General features: G+C 46.9%; 1 long non-coding RNA gene across 3 annotated transcripts in view; it reads right to left on the minus strand.

Moving 5' to 3' along the window:
• The window catches only part of LOC130031395 (uncharacterized), a 75,488-nt gene continuing 50,743 nt past the window's right edge, over positions 1-24,745 (minus strand). Inside the window, exons 1-3 of one of the 3 annotated variants that reach the window (XR_008793685.1) lie at positions 5,839-5,940; positions 2,192-2,321; positions 1-94 (exon numbers count right to left, since the gene is read on the minus strand). This is a non-coding gene — a long non-coding RNA (uncharacterized LOC130031395). Of the gene's footprint in view, positions 95-2,191; positions 2,322-4,567; positions 4,751-5,838; positions 5,941-24,745 lie in introns of those variants that run through there. The other 2 variants (XR_008793687.1, XR_008793686.1) reach the window with 2 other exon arrangements.

Consider the following 24,745-nt stretch of genomic DNA (forward strand, 5'->3'; position numbering starts at 1 on the left):
CGAAACCCCGCGGGTCAGGACTCTGCAGAGCTCATTCTGGAAAGGCAGCAGCCCAGGGGTCCATCCAGGAGCCCCTTTCTCAGAAGGGCCTCACCTGGGGGGCGGGGGGAGAAAGTAAAGGTTTCCAAGTGGGTTTTTGACAAAACGAACCATATCATTTGAGGGTGGTGGGGGTGGTGGAGGGTTTGGGGCCACACCCGACTGTGCTCAGGGCTTACTCCTGGCTCTGCTCTCAGGGATCACTCTTGGCAGGCTCAGGGGACCATATGGGATGCTGGGGATCTAACCAGGATAAGCAGAGTGTAAGGCAAATGCCTTACTTGAAGTAGTATTGTCTTGTTGCTAAGTACCTTAGAAGAAGAGGTTTTCTGTCATACAGTGCATTTCAGGGGTCACTGTAAGCACCCATGGGAAGGAATCGACTTCATTCATGACAAACTGTGTTACTCATGCTGCAGATCTCTCCAGGCCCATCTGACTGTCCTTCCTTCCCAACTGCGTACTAAAAAAAACTAAGTACAAATTTCAACTTTTTAACTTTGAGGCCTGGAAGCACTGGGCTGGGACACAGAGAGATGGGGTGCAGGCTCACCCGTAGGAGCCCCAGGACCAGCATCACGTGATCCCCTGGGCAGGTACAGGGTGTGGCCAAAGCAATTCATTTGCTCTTTAAAAACTACCTCACAGTCTTGCTTCTGTCCATTCCTCATTAGGACAGACTTGCAGACTTGGGAGCAGACCATCATGGGGAGCCAGAGAGACTCTCAGGATGCATCTGAGGTGGTCGCAGGCCCAGGATGTGCACTGGGATTTCCTCCCTAGTCTCTGCCGAGATGCTGGTTGGCGAGCACGCAGCCAGGAAACCCCCTTTCCACCACGGCACAGGAGTCCAGGCTGATCAGCCCAGCCAGAGATCCCTGTGATCATCACACTGGTGCTCGAGGTATGGCAAACACTACCCTGAACTGAACACTGACTGACACTCAAGCTATGAGTCAAACAGAGCTGTTCCCCAAATGGCCCTTGGAAGCCTGACTTATGACACAGGGCCGCCCCCTCTGCCTAAAATTTACAAAGATTTCAAACTGCAAGGGAGGACCAAATCCCAGACTGCTGCAAGGCCAGATTACTTAGGAATTTTTAAGATGAGGCTGTAAGATCACTGCAATGTTTTAAATGAGTTCCTCACTAGAATTTATCTGACCAGGCTGGGAATCACCTCTAGAATTCGATTTTAACTCTCCTGGTGCTCCATTTCACTTTCCTGCTGCAAGAAGTCAAGCTTACAACTATGTCATGTTTAACAAATTTCATTTCTATGCTATGACCACTACGCCATAAAAGGCATAGTAGCAAACTTAGAATGTGGAACTAAAAGGCCTCAGGATTCCATTCCTAGCTCATTCTTAACTTCTCGCATGCCAACTACTAAAAGGTTTCCTCTGAGAAGAAAAGTGCTCAGCAGGAAGAACTAATCATCCCCCAACATGGAGAGCAAATAAAACGTACCCCGGGTATGTAAGAAAACTTGGTCTAAACAAAATCCCAGCGCTTGTTTTCATATTCAAAGGGTGAAAATACATCCATTGTCTTCCAAGCTAACAGACTCTAGGCATACAAATAAAAAAATTTCTAAAGCCGACCAAGGAGCTGTCAACATTTAAGCACTTGAAACGAATTTTAACCATCACCATTTTAAATAATGGCTATCCAAAGCAAAATTTCAGCAAAAATGCCCCTTCTCTACAAAACCCTCAATTTCCAACCAACCCCAGGAACACTGTCTGTGGCCCCCAAACACAACAAGCCTATTACAAGGCTAATTAAACCCTGTCTCTGAAGTGTATGAACAGAGTCACTAAACCAGCACCCACTACCCAACAGGAACGCTGTGGACCCAGAAAGTACAGTGAAGCTGGGACTTATTCCAATGAGGCTAAGGTGATACCTGAGTTCTCTTCTTAGGAAAGTGGAAGAGTGTACAGGGAAGTCTAAGGCAGCTGCACTTTCCGCTGTGACTTGCATCTGACTGGATGGCCTTTGTTTGGGAACTGCTACAGTAACGGATAAGTGGTGTCTACACTTTCAAGTGAACAAGTGTGGTCTGGACTTACAAGCATCCCATGTACAGAAATAAAAATCTAACACGCCAACTGAATTACAGAAGTTACGTGATCGTGATATTCTTTACCTTTCAAGATGTCGAATTTGCTCTCTCTTCTACATTGGGACACAGAGGAACTTTCCAGAATGATCTCTGTCCTCCCAGGAGGAACTTTGGAGTCAAAGAGGAGCAACACCAGCTAGTCCTGCCTTCAGTCCTACAGAGATGAGAAGAATAAAACAGTTCACACTCTAATTTATGCTGACCGCGAAGAAAGCCATCCACTCCCCAAGTGCTGTGTAGGCAAGAGGGCTTGGAAGAAGGAATAGTAAGACAGGAAGATGGTGAAAGGTACAGGAGTTAGAGTACTACAATCCAAGATAGGAGGAGCTACAGCACTACCCAGAGCTATTCTGTGAAGGCTGGGGGAAGGGATGCGGTTAGGAAAGAATAAAACTCTCACTGGAATCAGTTTTTATCTTTCTTTGTAGCTAAGAATAGTCACCCCAAGTTGCCAAAGGTACATTTATCTCTTATCTTCTCTATGCCCCTGCTTTTAGAATAACAGAGAAGCAGAAAATAAATTGCAAAGCCTAAAATGCAAGAGGCCAGTTGAGAGCTTAACTCTGAGAAACCAAGTGGTGGAGGGTAATTTTATTTTTGTTCTTAATTCTTGGCTTTTGGGGAATACCTGGTGGTGCTTAAGACTTATTTCTGGCTCTGGGCTCAAGAATCACACCTGACTGCATTGGGGGACCCTATGGGGTGTCAGGGATTGAACCCTGGCCCGCCATGTGCTAGGCAAACGCCTTACTGCCTGTGCTAGAGCAAAGGTTCTTAGCCTGGAGGTCACAGCCACTGCAGAGACACTCAAGGGAGCAGCCGGGGCACAACTGAGCTTGTCAGGGAAAACTTGGATCTTCAGACTCAATAACCTCACATTCTTCACCCGAGAATGTGAGTGCCACCACTGGACGTGTCAGCAACACCGTGACCATGTCCTAAGAGTGGCCACAAAACAGCTACCCCACTTTACAATACACTCATCTCCCCTCCGAAACTATACCCTGATACCTGCTTCCAAGTCATTTGTGATTCTATACATTTGAAGCCACACATTCAAAAGGTAGACACCTTTAAAGGGTGATGGTGTCACATTAGCCTGCTACAGGGGACATGGAACTCCAAGGACCAAGAACCTAGAGCACAGGAAGTTTTTTTGCAGCCCCCAGGGCAGACCCCAAAGGTCATACATGCCTCCCACCCCCTCAAGAAAACCAAGCCATCAGGAAGCCAACGACCATGTTCAAGGTCACACGAACTCTGCGTGGGCATCAGCCTGGCTTAGCACTCACCACACAGGCACACAAAGTCCGCTCCCATGGGGACCTTTGCTTGCATTTCCATAACTGTCATCACTATTAGTCCTACCACTACATGGGGAGGAGGTATCGTCTTTCAAAAGTTACAGAAAACCCAAACCTTGACAAGAGAACAATACAGATGCAGCAAGTCCTCCCTTCTGCTCCCCTATGAGGTGTGCGGCTCTATCACCAAAAGCTGCATAGGTATGCTCCCAGGACAGCAGTTTTGGAGAAGCGAGGGAAAACCCTGAACTCCATCACCTCCTTCCCGGAGATGTTCCAAGCACTCTGCAGAGAAGCATTCACTTCTTACAAACTACAGAGCATTATGAGTGGTCAGGTTGTACTATCACTTCACAAAGGAGTAAAGTGGAGGATAAACGTGAGAGATTTGGCCAAAATCAGACAGAAGTCGATGAGAGAACCAACTTCCTGATTCTTAGTTCAAGGCTTGGACCACTATTATTCTGAGGTACCATAATCAAATATTTAGTTGCGACTATAATGCTTGTGAAATCTCTTTTCTCCCCTACATGTCAGAGAGCATTTTCTATTGATTCACAGGCACTGACTCTTTTGAAGGCTGTAGCCCATAGCCCATAGAGCAAATTCCTACACATGAAAGTACTTTTTCACTTGTGTTAAGTCATCTTGGAATCCAGATCAGGAATCCTGAGTTCAAGAGCCAAGTTACACACGTTGCCTTCTAAGAGAACAGAATGGAAATGATTCATTTTTTAGTTCATGACCTCCTTATCTACCATAGAGAGTGGTGGGCCAGAGAGAGACACCCTTTGGAACACCATTGTATATCCAACACTGTTATGACAAAATAGCAATATTTCCTAAGTGGGCAATCACACCCTACTCTGCTGGAATGATTGTGGGATGAGAGGCAGCAGAGATGTGGAATGGAGAAGGGTTGCGTTTCACTTAAAGAACATAGATTTCCAGGAGCTAACAGGTGACTTTTTTTCTTTTACTTTTCTTTTTTTCTGAAAAGGGGGCAGTAGGCCAAATAGCTTTTGGGCAGCTCTAATTGAACCCTTATTCTTCCAAGCTTCCTTATGCCATCTAACTTCTCTTTTTATTAACCTACCTCTGCCATTAATGGCTTGGAACCTTTGAAGAGTAAGGAGGTCTTTCTTATATCTGTACATCGGAGCATAATACCATTTCACACTCACATTTCACCCTGGCTAAAACTTCCCAAATCACTAGCATCCGGTTGAAATAAGATCAACAGGACAATTCGGTGGCACCATCTCCACAATCAATCAGGTCTCTTAACTCACACAATCTCAACCACCAAGAGCCGATTCCCCACTACCCCTAACTCCTGATGCTCCCTCCTAACTCCTGAAGCCCGCTGGGGGCATGGGAGCCCCAATCGGTGGCCTAAGAGAGAACTTCGTTCCCGAATATATCAAAGGCTCACCATGCCAAGACCCAAACACAAGTCTTACATAGACATGTAACTATGCCCCCACAGCATGGCATCCACCCATGTGTGCCTTCCACAAAGTCCAACTCCTCTGCACCCACCCTAGCCCACTCAGTCTACCAGGAGACCATCACTCCCATTTCCCCAACTGGCTCTAGTAACTTACCAATGCCAAACGGGGCCCCCATTTAGGCTCTAGATCATTCCTCTATCTCCTAAGGCTCGTGGGTGCGGCCCTTATTGCAGACCAGCTCTACAGGACACTTCAGGCCTGGCCTCTGAGCCTGCAGGCAGCATTCACAGGCCTCTGGTCCTTCCCTCTCAACCTATCCACGAGTCTGCTGCTGGCTCGGGACATCTCCATTCCACCAGCCTCGCCCCATACTCTCCAGTGACATCTTAATAGTCTGCAACTTTCAAAGGCCAGAGCCTGGGCTGCAACTGCTAAGCCCCGGGCGACCCCTGTCGTGCCCAGGACCACCCCTCCCTTCCTGGCTCAGGACCTGGACCTCAGCAGCTCACCTGCTGGAGCCTTTTACAACTCAGACCTTCCCCACAGCTTCTGCCCCCCACCCCCGCCTTCAACAAGTCACCGGCCTGCAAAGTCCCCTTCTCCTCCGCATCTCCGCGAGGCGAGGCCCCTCGCCTTTCAGAGCCCCCCGCCTCGCGCCCCGGCACCCTACGGCCCTGAGACCGTCCCATCTTCTCCTTGAACCTCTGCAAACAGGGTTCGGGACACGGAGCCTGCAACCCCCCCACCCCGAGCCGCTCCACCTCCCCGCGCCCGGCGCAAGGACGACCCCTCGCCCCCACCCCCCCATCCGCGACCTCGACCCGTGCCCCCCGCCGCGCACGGCGCCCCGGCCCCAGCCCGCTCCCGGCACGCGGGCGCCCCCCACCCGCTGCTCCCCGCCCCGAGCGCTCACCCCGGGCCGGCGGGGCGGGAGGCGCGCGGAGGGCGGCGCGGTGCCGGCGGCGCTCAGCCCCGGGGGGCCGGGGCCCGGGCCAGCGGCGGCGGCGGCGGCGCCGTCCCACTCCCGCAGGCCCACATAGGCTCCATTGTCCGCCGGCGCCTCCCCCTTTCCGGCCCCCTCCCGGCCCCGCCCCTGCCCTCCCCGGCCCTGCCCCCGCCGCGCCGCGCCGCGCCGCGGAAGGGGCCGCCCGCCCCGCCTCGGACGCGGGCGGAGACGGCCCCTCCCCCGCGGCCCGCCCCGCGCCCGGGCCGCCGCCGCCGCCGCCGCCCGCCGGGCCCGCCCCCTCCCCCGGCAGATCCCCGTCCCCCTCCCGGAAGGCGCGCGATGGTACCAACCCGGCCGCTTCCTCCTCCCCCGCCCCGGCCGCCCCGGCGAGTCCCCGCCCCGGACCCGCCCACCGCCCCGCCCCAGACCCGCCCCTCCTGCTGACCTCTTACTACGGGGCCGCCCCTGCGGCTCCGCCCCCTTCTTTGCATGGACACGCCCACCGGCGGCCCTCTGCGGTTCGTCACCGGACCGGAGGGGGACACCCACTCCCCGCCTTAAAGAGGCAGAGCCCCCTTTCCGAACTGAGGCTCCCCGAAGGGCTGGGCGCGGGGCTGGAGGTGCGGCCCCCAGGGTCTCTTCGGTTCCGCACCTTCCGGGCTGCGCGCACACCCCGCCGCCCCCGGCAGCACCGGGGGACCCCCCGCAGGGGCTGGAAAAGGCGCGGAAGGGGGAAGGGCAGCGTGGTCTTTGGCCATCTTTGATGGAAACCAGTTGGGAGCTGCCTGCGCTTCCCGCGTCCTTCCTGCCCGGCCGGGGCCTAGTCCTCGGTCTTCTGGGCGACCCCAGTCCCACCGGGACGCGGCCGCACTCCGCGCCCGGGCGCTGCCGTCCTGCCCGGGGCCGGACCCGCCCGGGGCTGCGCGCTCCTGCCCGCGCTGCGGAGCCGCTCCTCGCCGAGCCCTGCGGACGTGCTGCTGGCCCCAGGCTCGGTCCACGGCGGCTGCCCGCCAGCCCCGGGCACTCGTCGTCGTCGCGCCTTCCTGCCCCGGGAGCACCTTCTGCCCAGATCTCGCCAACACTTCCCCACCGTGCGGCGGCGTCGCGACCCCCCGGCGTTCCGCGGGGCCACGGCTTGGCGGGGCTCAGAGCCCCTGCACCCGGCACCCCGGCACTCGCCCCTGCAGAGCCACAGGGCGGACCATTAAACCACACTTTTCCCTCCCGTGAGGAAAATGACGGCGTCGTGGCGAGCGCGTGTTGCCGAAGGAAGCTCAGCTCCTCTCTATTCCTGGTTTATTTTAGAGGCCCAGGATGCTGCCCTAACCAGATGCTGTTGCAGAGCCGTCTACTCCAGACTCCTGCACCCCCAACGCCTCCCCGCCCCCAGGAAAAAATTCCGCCGCTCACAAACACGCGGTGGTTACACCTCTGTGCTTGGCAGAGCCTGGATCTAAGGTTTGTGCAACTCTGCACCGGCCTGCTAAGATTGTGCGATAGGTCCTGTGTATTCTCCTTGGAAATGATGGGTATAGGCTTGCGTGGCCCTGAGAAGTGACTCCCTCTCCTGCTTTTGTTTCTCTCACCTATGCTCTTCTTAGGCAGGACACTTAATTCTGTGTCCATTCCCCTGTCTGTGAACACTGGGATCCTTCCTTGGGGGCAAGCTCCTAACAAAGAATGCCGTCAAAGATGGTACAGGAGGGTCCTCAAAGATAAACTGCATAGGCTGCTTTCCAAACCCTTTAGAACTCTTGGCAAGAGTAGGAGTTTGGGTACCATGCCGCCCCTCCACCCCCCCAGCTCCCTCCTCCTCACCCCACCCCCAAGTAGATCCTATGAAAAACTGCTCTCTCCGCCACAAGATGTTTTCTCTTTGTCTTCCATTATGACTGAAGATAGAATTTAAAGGAAAAAAAGACAAAAGTAGGTCGAAACAACATAAATCTAAAATCAACTGAGGGTTCTACATAGAAAATAATTACAGTAAAATGCTTTGGGGTAAGATTTTGACTGGCGAGTGATAGATCTGACAGAGGTTTAAGATCTGATGGGGTGGGGAAAGGCAGGATAAAGCCAAGTATGAACATGCAAACGACTCCTATCCACACACACACACATGAGAGACATTTGGGATTGTTAATGGAGGTGAAAGAAGAGATTCACAAACAGGCCTTATCTAAAAGGGAAACCTCCACTAGTAAAATAAGCACTAATCTGGGATGTTCCACTCCCATTCACCTCTATTCAGAAATTGCCAAATAAAGCTTATTATAACAATAATACATGTGCAAAAATATCCATTTTACTAGGCATTACACCCCACTCAACCATGTATCAAAGTTTAAATTTACTGAACCAGAAGAAGAATGTAAATGATTATTTAATTCACAATACTATGGTAAAAGCGCAGTAATACTGAGAATTTAAGCAAACTGAGTCATGTAATCTAGTGGTGAGAGTCTACACAGTGTTACGTTTGCTACATTGCACAAGACAGATAGGTAAAGATAAAGGCCCTCCCGTTGATCATCGATTTGCTCGAGCGGGCCCAGTAACGTCTCCATTGGAGACTTTGTTGTTACTGTGTCTGGCATATCGAATACATCACGGGGAACCTTTCAGGCTCTGCCGTGCGGGCGAGATACTCTCGGTAGCTTGCCGGGCTCTCTGAGAGGGGCTGAGGAATCGAACTCGGGTCAGCCATGTTGGCTGCGTGCAAGGCAAACGCCCTACCGCTGTGCTATCGCTCCAGCCCTCTGTGCTATCGCTCCTGTTAAGTTTGCTACATTACACAAGACAGATATGCATTTAAAATATTATTTATTGGCATGCTTTTCAAACCCATGTCTTCTCTTGAAGACATAGATCTCGCTTGCTTGTCTCTGTGTCTCTTTACTTGTGGCTTTTTCCACTCTGGAAAAGCCCATGTTCTCTCTTGAACACTTTTTTTTTTCTAAATTAAAGTGAGTTTAATTCAATAAAAACTATCTTGCTTCACTAAAAAATAAATGTTTATTCCACTAAATAGTTTACTATAATTTTTGACCTCTGAATTTTCCAACTTTCATGCATTTTGATCTCAATTGAGGGAAAATTCCATCTGTTTTTCTGTATAAAGATCTAGCACCCTGCATATACATAAATGCTAATGGAAAATAATTGTACTAAAACATCCTATATACAAAGCTTCAGATTATTTCTGCTACCCTAGAAATCCTAAGATAAATTATTTGTTTCATCTAAATGATAAAATAGTTTAAAAATATAAAGGCTTTGACACAAAGAGATCTGCTTTTTTGTTTTTTATTTCTGGAATTTGCCTCTCATAATGATGACAAGCACTCACTGTAATATAAACATGGACGATACAAGTTTGGCTTCTTAATTCCTTAACTAGTCACAACATCAATGACCTAACTTAGCCCCACTTTTTCAAAACCATAAACTCTGGTTTTAAAAACACTTTTTGTTCCCTCAGTTCTTGATGAATCCGTATCTAAACTGCAGGATTGGAAGCACCCGTGCCAATGTTACAGATGCAAATTCAATGGCTAGAAGTCTAAAATTGCCTAGATTGGACCAGAGCAATAGTATGGTGGGTGGGGCATTTGCCTTGCATGCAGCTGACCCAGGTTTGATCCCCTGCATCCCATATGGTCCCCCGAGCAATGCCAGAAATAATTCCTGAGTGAAGAGCCAGGAGTAACACCTGAGCATCTCCAGGTGTGACCCAAAAAACCAAAAAATAAAAACAAAATTGCCCAGAAGATGCTCATTTTGAGGAACTAAAATTTAAATCCAACATATCACCTCACTGTTCTAACACTCAAGGAGTGTTCATACCTAGCATTATTGCAGGAGAGAACATGAAGCTATGCCTTAGAAAGGATAAACTCAGAAGGACTGAGCCCACCCAGCCAGGTGGGGTTCCCAGAGACCCTAAGACTCCTGTGTGGCTAAAATCCTCCCTTTGTCCAAGATTTCCTGCTGCTTATCTTCCTCACCAATCACCTACCTCACTGTCCAAACCAAAATGGGCAAATTTCAACCCTGGAGAGTTCTGCAGTCACCTATGACTGGAGATGAAAGGTTAGATGGGAATGCAGTCTGGGCTTTGACTATTTTGATGGAATACAACAGTCAGGAAAGGATCTCTTCTTTAGGTTGTTCATAAAGAAGAAAGAAATTTCTCCTCCTGGCTTCTGCCTATTCCTTTGAGATGGGGGAGGGGGCACCCACGTTGGGGAGGATGGGCAGGGATCCCAGAATTTCATCACTTCCGGGAAATTCTAAAGCCAAGTGTGTCTTTCATAAGGAAGAAATCTAAGCTTCCAGCTTCTTCCATCCTGCAGTTTCCCCTGAGACTATCATCTGATGTGCCCGTGGAGCTCCTGAGTCATCACAGTATATCTGCTTTTCACAGCCTGCAAAGCAGAGGCACTGTCTTAGGAAAATGGTCAGTTCTGCCCTGTGATGCTTGGGTCCTGTGATGCACCTCAGTGCATCCCATTTATGTTCGTGTTCAGACTGGCTGTGGTCGTGTCTCCTTCATTTTCCTTCTAAAAGTCAAGTTTGTGACTTCTGGCTTGATTTCTGACTTGATTAACAAATCAGTGCCGAGTTTCCTCTTCAGCTTTTGGACTCAACCATAGTCTATCACGGCGAACAGGAAACAGCCTAATGCTTTATGTGCTCGGTATATTTTCTCCCAAAACCTCTGGATCCTCATACCTGCCCAGGTTTTCTCATCTGTCTTTATGGTCCCACACCCCCTTATCCTCTTCACTCCTCACTAATTCATTATTTCTTTTCTTGCTCTTCTTTCCCAGCAGTAATTTATGTGTCTTTCTATTTGTTCATCTCATTTCCTTCCTCTATCAATTCATATTTTGACCCTCTGATATACATATCTCATTTCTGCCAGGTCCTGGCTTTGTTGCGGCCCCAACTCCATGATACACAATCCATCTTTCCTCAGCTTCTCTGCAATTGCTACCCAGTCCCTTCAGAGCTGTTGTTTGTGTCCACCGCCCTCTCACAAGCCACGTGGTCATCTGGGAATCCCTGACCAGCCATCATTCCAGCCATAGAAATTCCTAATGCTGAGATGTACCCGCATTTCTATTTCCACTCCTGCCAAAAATTAACTAAAGAAAAATATTAAACTAAGAAAATGGATCCTAAGCAAAATGCACATGATGAAAATCCAAAGGAAGGACTTTTGATTGGCACTTCATGAATCCTCACTACCTCCAAATTTTTTTAAATTTAATTTAATTTTTATAAAGTTTTTCACCGCGATAGCACAATGGGTAGGGCGTTTGCCTTGCACACGGCTGACATGGCCGACCCGAGTTCTATTCCTCCGCCCCTCCTGGAGAGCCGGGCAAGCTACCAAGAGTACCTCGCCCACACGGCAAAGCCTGGCAAGCTCCCCTTGATGTATTCCATATGTCAAACACAGTAAAAAGTCTCACGGTGGAAACGTTACTGGGCCTGCTTGAGCAAATCGATGAACGGGAGGACAGTGACAGTGACAGAAAGTTTTTCACAATATTTGATTGCATTTAATGTTTGAACACCAATCCAAACAACATTACACCTTCCCACCTTCCCTACCCATATTTCAAATGTTTCCATCCCAAACCCCAAACCCTGCTCCCAAAGCAGAACCAAAGTAATTTATTTTGTATTGCTTGTTATGAATAATCCACTAAAAATTATCCAAAAATGGTTTCTTAGAGGAAAGTTTGGAAGAGTGTTTTTATTTTACCCAATAACCATTAAGCCCTTCTATAAGAGATTAGTAACATGTTGTTATAGGTTGAACCTTGTGCGATTTTACGTGTGTGTATAAATATTTCCTCCTGAGATTTGTTGCCTTCTACTTTAAATCCCATCAAATGTGGTATACTACTCTTGGTATATTAGTGGTATGTATGTATATTAGTGGTAGAAGTATGAGATGTCATGCTGCTGCAAATGTGGCCACGTGGTCCAGGAATAGATTCACTCATGGGTGAGGATCATCCGAGCATGTGGAGACAGCAGTGAGCATGGTGGCTGTTGAGTTCTGGAGGTTTTTGGCTGCCAGGTCTGGCTCCGTTGGTGCGGGGAGGGGACCTCACTCATCCCCTTCCAGGTTGCCCCAAATTAAACAGCTTGGTGCAGAGCCTGGATGATCTGGATGATCCTTACCCATGAGTGAATCTATTCCTGGACCACGTGGCCACATTTGCAGCAGTGCAACATCTTATACTTCACACAATTTTATTCTGATTTTTATCTACCACATCTACACTATGGAACCAACCTTATCCTCTTTCTTATAGTAATTTTGTATATTTCTACTCATTCATCATATTTTTTTCTTCTAGCAATTTATCTTTGTATTTGACCCTCTGATACTTCTGTTCTCATTTCTTTGTTGCTATACCTCATCTTGGAAACATCTCCCTTCTGAAAGATTCAGTGATCTCCCTGGACTTACAGGCCCTCTGCTTCAGTGTATTTGGTATAATCTTTCTTACACTTTTACTCCTTTTCCCCCCTTCTTTCTCCTATATTCCAAAGAGTAACCTACAACAGTGGTCTTTAACTACTAATCTGCATGTGTAGGAAGGCTAAAAGCCACTGGTCTACTCTCTTAGTTATAACCTTGCTGGCGCCTGTGGGCTGGTATGCAGGACAGATGCCAGTTCACAGGTGTAAGAAGGCTGATTTACAGTATTGCTAATTATCACACCCACCCAATGACTATCTTTTCTGAATCTCTTATAAAGTTCAAGATAGGACATTATGATTGTCTTTCTTCATCTCAGTTTCACTGAAAGATAACGGACACACAATGCTATAAAAGTAAGTCCTGAGCACAGCTGGGTGTGGTGCCAAAACAAACAAAAAAAAAATCATTAACACATGTATACATTGCAAAATGATTTCCAGACTAAGTCAACAATTAACAATTACCGTGTGTATATGTGTGTGTGTGTGCGTGCATGTGTGTGTGTGACCAGAGATTTTAAACAGATTTTAAAATCTATTCTCTCGGCAACTTTTTTGTTTGTAGCAGGGGAGGGCCACATCTGGCAGTGCTCAGTGCTTACTACTGGCTCTATACCCAGGGATCACTCCTGGCAATGTTTGGGGGACCATGAGGTTCCTGGGATCAAACATGAAGCTGATTGTGTGCAAGGAAAGCACCTTACCCACTGTGCTATCTCTCTGACCCCTTCTCTTGGTGACTTTTAAACATCTAATACAATACTGTTGACTGTAGTTGCTACACTGTACTTCTTAATCACTTAATCACTTAACTTCCCGTTAGACGTCAATTTGCTTGAGCAGGCACCAGTAACGTCTCCATTTGTCCCTGTCGCGTGCTAGTGTAGCCCAATGGCATCTGTTCGCTCTGGGAACATGAAGAGCCTCAAACCGATCATTCATGATCTTGACGAAGAAGTCTGACCATCTGGTAGGTGGGCAGCCACGCGGTCTTTTGACAGCCCATGGAATCCAGTACACTGTACTTCATGTCACCAGAATTCATTTATCTATAACTGGAAGTTTTACCTTTTGATCACCATCCATTTCCCTTTACCTCCCATCCCACCTCTGGTGCTCACCTGTTTCTTTTTGTAAAATGATTTCACATATAAATTAGATCACAAAGAATTTGTCTTTGTCTGACTTCTAGTTCTTACTCTGGAGAACCTGGCAGGCTACCAAAAGTATCCTGCCCACACGGCAGAGTCTGGCAAACTCCCTGTGGCGTATTCAATATGCCAAAAACCAGTAACAATTATAGATCTCATTCTCCTGACCCTGAAAGAGCCTCGAATGTGGCACTTTTTAAAATCTCAGGGCTAAGACAAAGGAGACATTACTGGGGCCTGCTCGAGGCAATTGATGAAAAACAGGAAGACAGTGATACAGAGATACAGTGTCTGACTTTACTTAGTACATGGTTTCATTCATGTTTTTGAGAAGCAACAGAATTTCCTTTCTTTTTTCCTTGACAAAATGTAATCTATCACATAGATATGATTGCTTTATTCCACCTTCATCCGTCAATGAACACTCTGGTCACTGACCATACTTGGTTACAGTAAATAATGTTGCAATGAACATAAAGATGCTGACATCCATTTGAGATAGTGACTTCACTTCCTTTAGATACACTCAGAGGTTTGTCTTCATTATTGATTAAGATTCTTCCTTTTGTCTTCTAATTGTGAATGTTCCCTGAAATCCTAGGTACTTAGATGATTTCTCTCTACTTCTCTCAGATCTCTCTTTCTCTCTCTCTCTTTCTCTCTCTCTTTCTCTCTCTCTACTTGCTTGCTCACTCGCTCACTCGCTCTCTCCTAACCAGTCAACTTCTGCTTCTTTGTAGATCTAGCTTGGGCCTCTCTCTTTTTTTTTCTTTTAAATTTTTTATTAGTGAAACACCATGAGGTACAGTTGTAGACTTACAAATTTTTGTGCTTGGGTTTCAATTATACAATGATCAAGTACCCATTCCTCCACCAGTGACTTGGGCCTCTCTTATGTAAGAGTACATGCTGCATTTCTTTTTCCCTACGCATTTTTAAAAATTTTTTAATTTGTGAGCTACATTCAGTGGTGCTCAGTGCTTATATCTGAGTTTGCAGTAAAGAATCACTCCTGGCAGGCTTGGGGGATCATATGGGGTGCTGGGGATTGAACCTGGGTCTGCTGCATGTAAAACAAGTGCCCTACACACTGTACTATGACTCCATCCCCTACATGCTGCATTTCTCTCTAACCAGTTGCCCCCAAATCAAATCCACCATCTTACAAAATAAAGTCTCAGCTCTATATGCAGAGAGATAAACAACTCTGAAGTAATCCTGACCCAAAATCTCAGTCTATCTACAGAGCTTCTCAGACACCGAGGTCCATAGGTTACTCCTTAAGTAACTTGTTTTCTGCACCTAAGTTGGGTATGTTGTAATAGCCTCCTGATAGACATTCTTGCTTCCAGTCTGCACAAACTCCTCTATCAGTTTTGGGAGTTTTTCCAGACAGTTCATCCTGAAAGACCTGTATACATATATTATAATTCCCCATGGTCAATTCTTTAACAGATTAAGTCTTACAGATTTTTATGGCTCTCACCAGGGCCCTTTTCCCTAAGAGCTCAACAATATGGCATACCAGGAGAATTGCTGGTCAGAGTCATTTGGACTCAGATTTGGATATCGGTTTACATCTGGCTAATCATCAAGCAAAAGTGGAAACATGCCATTTTTTTTCTCCTTCATTTCAATACTGGATGTTTTTATCACTAACTTTAAAACACAGCCTCACTTCACAAACTTAGTATGATCTACATTTTCAGGTAGTTCCCAGAGTTTTTCATTATTCTAAAAATAGAATTTTTTCCTTCTTTTTAATTCACTGTCAATAGGTAATAGCTATATGTATTAAGAATCTACTAGGTGTAGGACATTGGGGAAAATTCAAAAATGAATCAGGTATCCAATCTGTAGTCAGAGAGTAATCAGTCTCAAATGGAGATTAAAATTCACTGTGAATCACCTGTGTACCAAATAATATACTTTGAGTAATAACTGGCACAAATTCAATATAAGTGAAAGTCTTAGTAAGTACTGAAGAATTAAATGAGCATACTTGTTCCCTAAGTTCATCTCTGGGATCTACCTTGTTAGGAACACAGAAAAGTAAACATGGATAATTAATAATCATAAGTGCTACGCTCTGGGTAAATACCAGGTGTACGGGGTGCACTGAGGTAAGGTATCGAAGGAAGATACGGGAGCGGGAGACGCAGCCGACCTCAAGCAGCATCTTAACAAATGAGTAGGTGTTAGGCAGGAAAGGGCTCAACAATGTGCAAAGGCTCAGCTGTGACAAGGGATATAAATAAGCACAACACAAGAAAGAAAGAACAAAGTGGCAAAGTAGGGACAGAAAGTAAATGGGCAATCAGAAGAGGTACATTATTCAGGACTTGGCAAGGTAACAACTTCCTGGATGCAGAGGTATTTGAAGCAACCTGAGGAAGTCAGGAGTCAGGTCAAGTCAGACACTACTGGGGCTAACAACCTCTTCCGAGCACCTTGTATCATGACCTGTACCCACTGAGCACCATACCTTGTCTGCTATGAGGAGGAGGAGAAGCAGGAGGAAGAGGAAGAGGAAGAGGGGATGGAAGGATGAAGGAGAGGAGACTCCTTTCACCTAGGCTTTTGTCATGAAGTTGGCACTTCCATGTCCCCAAAATGCTTACAAGAGGGAATTCCCAAGTCAACAGAACCATCTTGGGGTGCAGAGACTTTCATTCAGACCACCTGGTTTCAAATTCCAAATATTTGGGGGAAGGGGCACACCTGGTGATACTCAGGAGTTACTCGTGAGTATGCACTCAAGAATCATTCTGGTGGTGCTCTCAGGTGGTGCTGGGGATCAAACCAAGGCTGCCCATATGCAAAGAAAACACCTTGCCTGTTGTACTAAATACCATCAAATACTAACCATCAAATCCCAACTCTTGCAGAGCTGTGGAACCTAAGAAACATCACTTACTGAATCTGCTGTATAATCGTATTCTAATTTTTAGAATTCCTGGACCTCTCATACTCTACACTACTGATGTACCAAGCTTTGGGGGGCATGATTCGGGATTTGGGGTGGAAACATCTGAAATGTGGTGGTGGGAAGGTGCAATGGTAGTGGGATTGGTGTTTGAATATTAGATGTAATGAATTATTGTGAACAACTGTAAAAATAAAATAAAATTTAGAAAGAAACATTCCTTACTGCCTCTTGGGCCCAGTTTGTTCCATAAAGTAGAATAATGGTATTATCTTACTCATAGGATAATATGAGAAATAATTTGATTATGTGCCAGGAACAGTGCAGATTATGTGGCAGGAACACTGACTGACACAGAGTAAGTGTTCAATAATCACTGGGGATTATTATTACACCTGGTTGTCTCTGAATTATCCCACTGTGGAATGTATTTTAGGGGCAATAGTAAGGCCATTGAAAACGCCTCTTTCAACACTTATTAGCAGATCAAATATTATCCACTATCTCTTCAAATCTCCAAACTCCATCTTTTATTTTTATTATTCTTTTTCTTTTTTTTAGTGAAGCAAGATAGTTTTTTATTAAATTAATCTAGAAAGACATAAGGAGAAAGAGAGAAATGCATGTGCAAGAGAGAACATGGAATTCACAAAAATCACAAATCATCCTGTTAATCGTCGATTGCCTCGAGCAGGCCCCAGTAACGCCTTCATCCTAGCCTTGAGATTATATTCAAGGCTCTTTAGGAGAATGAGACCCATCATTGTTACTGGCATTGGAGACTCTGTTGTTACTGTGTTTGGCATATCGAATACGTCACGGGGAGCTTGCCAGGCTCTGCCGTGTGGGCAAGATACTCTCGGTAGCTTGCCGGGCTCTCCGAGAGGGGCGGAGGAATCAAACTCGGGTCGGCCATGTTGGCTGCGTGCAAGGCAAACGCCCTACCATTGTGCTATCGCTTCAACCCTAATATATTGTCCTTAATCTAATAGAAGTCAGCCATAAGCACCATGAGTGAGTGTGATACTCAATGCCATCTGTTGGGAAGTTTGTAGTGTCTTTTAAAGAAGCTCCTTTAACACTTTTTGTAAAACTGATAGATTATGAATTCCCTAAACTGTTGCCTTTTCCTGACCCTCTGCTTCATTCCTTCAAACTGAATGATAATCTAGCTGGATAAAGTGTTCTTGGTGAAGTGTTCATTTTCTTGAGTTTTTGTACTATATTCTTCCATTCTCTTATGACTTGTAGAGTCTCATTTGATATAATTGCTATGAATCTATGGACCTTCTTTTGTATGTAAGTTCCTTTTTTGACTTTGCTGCTTCCAATAGTCTGTTGGTTAAGTAAGTTTTCTGGGCCATTGTTGTTACTCACTGAACTTGGTGGACTTCTCCACTTCTCCATTATGTTTGCTGTGCTCCTGCTATGCTGAGGGTGAATCTTTGTAGTTAGGATCTCTCCACCCTCCCTGCCACCCCCCTGGCACCATCTAAGGGATTAGACTGGGCGTTGCTCTTTTTCTTCCCTATCTATCTTCTTAAAATGACCAGAAGTATAAATGTGAGCAGTGTGAAATTTGATGAGTAAACCTTCAGGAGATGCTGATGCCAGCCTTTAAATTCTACTGTTAGAAATTCTACTGTTAGAAAGTCACGTTCATGAAACCTACAAAACTCACTAGGAAGACACTAAAGCATGATGATGGCTAGCTGGAGGGAAGGGTTGGGGGGCGTGGGCACGAGGAATGGGGAGTGAGATCTTGGTTATGGTAAATAGCCCTGAAACTTTGATGGTGTATATGGTGAGTATTACACACAGGGGTGTGAAGTGAAACCCTCAAAACCATGCTATTACAAACCAATTGATAAATTAACAATAGCAAGAAAGAAAGTCATGCGATTGGATTAAAAGCATCACTCCCATGAGCCCTGGGGAAGTGTAACACAATAAAGGGTTAGACTGTTTTATTTTATTTTTAAATAGAATCTATTTATTTTGGGGTTGGAGCCACATGTGGTGGAGCTCAGGGCTTTCTCTTGGCTCTATGCTCAGGGATCACTATGGCAGGTCTCAGGGAACCCTGTGGGATTCCCAGCTGCCTTGAAGGCAAGAGCCATATCTGCTGTACTGTTGCTCTGGTGCCGATTTTATTTTTTGTTTCATTTTCTGAGCCTCACCAGGCAGTTCTCAGAGCTCATTTCTGGCTCTGTCCTCAGGAATCACTCCTGGTGAGCTTGGGGCAACAAATGTGGTGTCAGGGCTCAAACTGGGGTCAGTTGTGGGCAAGACAAGCCCCTTCTCCCTATCCTATCTCTCCAGCTCTGCTTTACTTTAACAATAATCTGACCAGACCTCTGTCATTCTTAATTGTCAATTTTAGTGAGATGAAGGGAGTGAAGAAAAAGGTTAATTCTGAAGCTTGGAGAACACTCCCCAGAAATTCAAACGAGAAGGAACTTCTTGGAGAGCTTGTGAGGGCAGCAAGTCCTCTGGGACTGCAGGAGGGGGTGAGGCTGGAGAGAGATGCCAAGAAGTGAAGAGGAAAACAAAAACAAGGTCATTTGTGTCAGTGAGGATGAGAGTCACTAACTTCAATAGTCCTGAGCTTGATTTTGAGACTCACCATCTACCAGGCCCTTCTGCCCTTCTCTGCTGAGTTTTGCAGGAAGTGATTTACTGTCCTGAGCCGTGTTGAGGAAGAGGACTATAAAGTCATGAAGAAGGACCTGGTTTTAGAATTTCATAATGGTTTTTCAAGGTTTGCTTTCCTAATCACTATTCATCAATCAAGTATCAATAAGCACCTACTATGTGTCCAGCACCAATAGCAACAAGGTGAGAATTTCCTGAAAGGCTGTCAAAACAGTGTTTCAGTAATTCAGAGTGCCACTGAGGAAACAAAAGTCAAGTTTAATGACAGCTGGTTCCTAAATTGTACTAGAGACATAGCGCTAAGCTTAAACTTCCAGAAACACGTGCTGAGTAGAGCCTGGAGTGGTGAGTGACACATTCACAAAGAATCCACAGCTGATCTAGATGCTGGCATAGAATGGGGCAACTCCAGGAGGGGATGAGGAGCCAGCAGGGTTCTGAGGGCCAAGCCTATATGGTCTGCTTAACTCACTGAATGACCCAGCAGTGTGAGTCACTGTTCTCTCCCACCCAGCACAACAGAGGATACACCATGGAGAGTGGAATTCTTTTATAGTCACACAGCTGTGTGGGAACTGAGATCAAAACCCAAGCCAGGGGCCAGGGAGATGGCTCAGTGGTCAAGGACCTGAGTTCCAGCCCTGAAAGTGGATGCCCCTCCCTATAGTTTTCCCCTGGGACTACTCTCCCCGTCCCCTGTTGCCCCCCCCCCCCACACACACACACAGTACAATGTATAGCTTTAGTAGAACCAGCACCACTGGAACTGAGCACTGAGTCAGTCACCCTACCAGAGAATTGCTGGGAGAGCTCCTGTACTCCCTGAGCATTCCCAGGAAGCCCCCAAATTAATTTTTTAAAAAAACCCAAAAAATCCAAGTCAGACTCTGGTGAAAGTCTCTAACTACTCCACATTATTGCTTCATCTCAGTGCAGGGCTCAGGAGTGGTGCCGGAAACAACAATTTAGAGAAAGCATCAAAAAAGATACACTATGATTTTTGTTTTATTTCTAGCCATACCCATGGTGCTTAGGGCTTGCTCCTGGCTCTGCACTCAGGGAATGGATATGCGGTGCTGGGAATCAAATGTGGGTCAGCCTTGTGCAAGGGAAGTGCCTTAACTCCTGTGCTATCTCTGGAGGCCACAATGATATTTTTTTTAAGCTATAGTTGATGCAGAGAGATGGTTCAATGGGCAGGAGTGCCTGCCCCGAGGCCTAGATTCAATCGCCAGCACAGAGTGATTACTCAGCATTGAGCCCAAAGTACCAAAGTAGCTTCTGAGCATCACAAGCTATGATTCCCAAACCAAAAAGAAGAAAAAAACTTTCATTTACCTGGTACCGTTTATGGAACAGGCACCTTCCTTCCAGTAGCAGCCTGAATGTGACTTCTGGTGACACCCATTTTATAGATGAGAAAATCCAATGCTCATTAAATGATTGGCTCAAGGCTCACAACTAACTATGTAACAGCATCATCCAAATTTGGGTGCTACGCTGGTGGCCCTATGTTGGCAAGTGGACATGTCTATCGAAGAGATTTGAGTAGAAGTCATGGATAATCTTCTCCATTGCCATTCTGGAGGATGTGATGGATCCATCAGGACGTCGGAGGGCAGTCATCTTGGTCTTGTAGTTGGCGAAGGACAGGCGGGCGTTACAATACTTTTCCCGGCTTCTGCCGCATCTAACAGTACTTCTGCTCTTCTCTCTTTGAGGTCTTCCTTGATCGCATCTCTGCACTGCTTTGCGAGCTCGGACTTTAGCTTGCGGTTGCCTGAGGCATGCGCCAAACCACGCTGGCGAATTAGCTCAAGAGTTTTCGAAGATAGGCGATTTTTTGGTGGCTATCTCTCTCTTGGCGTTCCTCGCACATTCATGGAGGTGCTGAACCAGTCGATCGTATTTCTCGTCAATGTTGTCAACAATGGCATCTTCCCATGTTGCCGCAATAGTACCAAAGAGTTCCCAGTTGGTGGTCATTCTGGGAGTTCTCTTTTTGAACTTTGCAGCCCTTTCTCCTCGCTCTGTGAAGTAGAATTTTGCACGAAGGAGACGGTGGTCCGATCCCGTTCGAAATTTTGGGACAACAGCGACATCAGTCAGGCAAAACCGTCGATTGAATATGATGTGGTCTATTTCATTCCATCACATCCTCCAGAACGGCAATGGAGAAGATTATCCATGACTTCTACTCAAATCTCTTCGATAGCCACGTCCACTTGCCGACATACCAAATTCCACAGGATGGATATGTCGTTCCCAACATTCTCCCTTCTGAAATCCGACACGCCATTTCGTCGGTAAAGAAACAAACAGCACCCGGCCCAGACAAGGTCAGACCTGAACACCTGAAGAACCTGCCGTCAGTACTCATCAATACACTGGCTCGGCTCTTCACTCGCTACCTGTCTGAATGCAAGGTTCCGTCCCAGTGGAAAACCAGCAGGACCGTACTACTGTTCAAGAAGGGAGACATCCATGACATTGGCAACTATCGCCCTATCTGCCTATTGTCTGTCATCTACAAGTTGTTCACTCGAGTCATCCTAAATAGGATTGGCAGAACACTAGATGAAGGACAACCATGCGAGCAAGCCGGGTTCCGCAAAGGATTCAGCACCATCGACCATATCCACACGATAACCAAGCTCATTGAGGTTTCTCGGGAGTTCAAGACGCTGCTCTGTTTAACGTTCATTGATTTAAAGAAGGCCTTTGATTCTGTTGAGACGGAAGCGCTCATTGAAGCCTTAGCCAATCAGGGCATTCAAGCCCAATACATCAGGATCTTCCGTGAGCTGTATTGCGGATTCACTACCAGGATCTCACCATTCTACAAAGAAGTGATCGTTGACGTCAAGAGAGGGGTGCGGCAGGGTGATACCATTTCACCGAAACTCTTCAGTGCCACCCTCGAGAACATCATGCGACGACTGGAATGGGAAGGAATGGGAGTGAAGATAGATGGTCGGCAACTACACCACCTCCGCTTTGCTGATGACATTGATTTATTAATACCAAACATCAGCCAAGCAGCACAAATGCTGACCGACTTTGACCGTGAGTGTGGAAAGGTAGGACTACAGCTGAATCTTACGAAGACAATGTTTATGAGAAAGAGCCTCGTTCCTGACGCCCCATTTGCTCTCAACGGAACGACCATCTCCGAATGCAACAACTATGTGTACCTAGGTCGAGAGGTCAACATGACAAATGACCTGGCACCCGAGCTGCGCAGGAGGAAGAGAGCGGCTTGGAATGCCTTCAAGAATGTTGAAGCAATAGCTAAGAGGACGAAGAACCTCCAGCTCCGGGCACATCTCTTTGATTCCACTGTTCTTCCTGCATTAACATATGCCTCAGAGACCTGGGCCCTACGCAAACAAGATGAGAACGCTATTCAGGTCTCCCAAAGAAGAATAGAAAGAGCTATGCTTGGAATATCATGTTTCACTCAAATGAGAGAAAGAATCCGGAGTTCTGACATCCGTTGACGATCAAGAATCAGGGACGCTGTCTCATTTGCCAAGGTGTCAAAAATCAGATGGGCTGGTCACGTAATGAGATTTAAAGATGACTGCTGGACTAGAGCTGTTACTGACTGGATTCCACGGGATGTCAAAAGACCGTGTGGCCGCCCACCTACCAGATGGTCAGACTTCTTTGTCAAGATCATGAACGATCGGTTTGAGGCTCTTCATGTTCCCGGAGCGAACAGATGCCATTGGGCTACACTAGCACGCGACAGGGACAAATGGAGACGTTACTGGCGCCCGCTCGAGCAAATCGACGACTAATGGAAACTTAAGTGATTAAGTGATTAAGTGACGCTGGTGGCCAAGCCCAGGCTCTTACTGCTGTCTCTCACTGCCTATCTGTCCTCCAACAAGAGAAACCCACAGTGCCACAATTTGCATAGGATTCTTCAATGTATTTTTATCCTTACAGTCAGAAATGACCTTATAGATAACCACTAAGATGTCTGACAAATACCTGCAGCACATGTGATAGCAATAGTCCCAGTGATCATCAAGATTATCACGCCAGCCACACTTAGTGCCCTGTCCTACACACCTGACACTGCCAAATAGGCTGTGTGTGGATTGTTATTGGACTTAGGACCAGCTTATAAGGAAGTCTTTGCTAGTATCCTGGCAGAACTACTTCCAGGTCACGTGACAATCCAGAGGCTCCCTAGATGAGAGCTCAGACCTGCACCTGCTTTCCTGAACATTGACAGGAAGAAACTACAGAAGCAGTTAGGCAGTTAGACACAAAGGGCAGATGGAAGAGGGCAAAAATGATGGTGGGGGCTGATGCAGACCCAGGTGAGGGCAGGTGAAGGGCGCTGAAGAGCGGCCATAGAGGCACGATGTGAGGAAGGGCCGTGGCAACTCACTCTAGCAGCAGGTGAACCAGAGAGGAAGGAGGGACAGCACAGCTTCATCTTGCCATCAAACAGATGGAGAGCAGGCACCATCACACAGAGGGGAAGGCACTTGCCTTGCATGAAGCTGGCCAGGGTTCAATCCCTGACACCCCATGTGGTCCTCCAACCCCCACCAGGAATGATCCCTGAGCACAGAGCCAGGAGTAATACTGAGCACTGCTGGGTGTGATACCCAAAACAAACAACAAAGGTCGGAAAGGGGAAAAGGGCCAGAAGTGGGAAAGGTTCCACAATGCTAGCCTGTGGTGAGATAGCACTTTGTAGTGAGGAGAAAAAGAGAAAAGATCAATACTGGGGTGGGGGAGATAGCTTAGTGGGGAGCCGGGTCTGATGAGCCACTGAGAACAGCTGGGTAGCCCCTGGTGGTCCCCAGCACTGACTGTGCAGCCAGCTAAACTGAGTGTCCCTGGGAGTGGCCCTCAGGCACCCGTGAGCACTGCTTTAGAGACCTCCCACACCCAAGTTAGGCACTAAGCAAGTGTGAGAACTAGGAGAAACAGAATACACTACTGGCGAGAATGTAAACAGTCACTTTCCAAAATCAGTTTAGTTATTTCTTATAAAGTTCAACCCAAGTTTAGCATATGACCCAGTAATTCCATTTCGAGAGAAGGAGAACTAAAAGCATGCCTGGCAGAAACTTGAAAGCAGCAGATTCCCAGTAGCTGAAAGCTGAAACAATGCAAGTGTTTATCAACAGATGGACGACAAGTAAAACCCTGTAGACATATATCACAGGCCACGGGCCACAGCAACACAAAGATTGAGTCTTGATGCCTGCTATCATGTGATACATATTGACATCACTGTGTTAAGTATAAGGCACCAGATATAAAAGAACACATTGGGGTTGGAGTGATAGTACAGTGGGTAGGGTGCTTGCCTTGCATGTGTCCACCCAGGTTTTAACCCCAGCATCCCCGAGCACCACCAGGAGTAATTTCTGAGCATAGAGCCAGGAGTAACCACTAAGCATCCCCAGTTGTGATCTAAAAAACAAACAAACAAACAAACAAACAAACAGAACTTATTGGAGGCTGGAGTGATAGTACAGAGGATAGGGCACTTACCTTGCATGCGGCCAATCCAGATTCAATCCCTAGTATTCCATATGGTTTCCCCAGCTCCATGGGGTGTGAGATCTGAGTGCAGGGTCAGGAGTAACCCCTGAGCATCGCC

Source organism: Sorex fumeus, unplaced genomic scaffold (assembly GCF_029834395.1).
Source record: "Sorex fumeus unplaced genomic scaffold, SorFum_2.1 ptg000047l, whole genome shotgun sequence".
NCBI lineage: Eukaryota > Metazoa > Chordata > Mammalia > Eulipotyphla > Soricidae > Sorex > Sorex fumeus.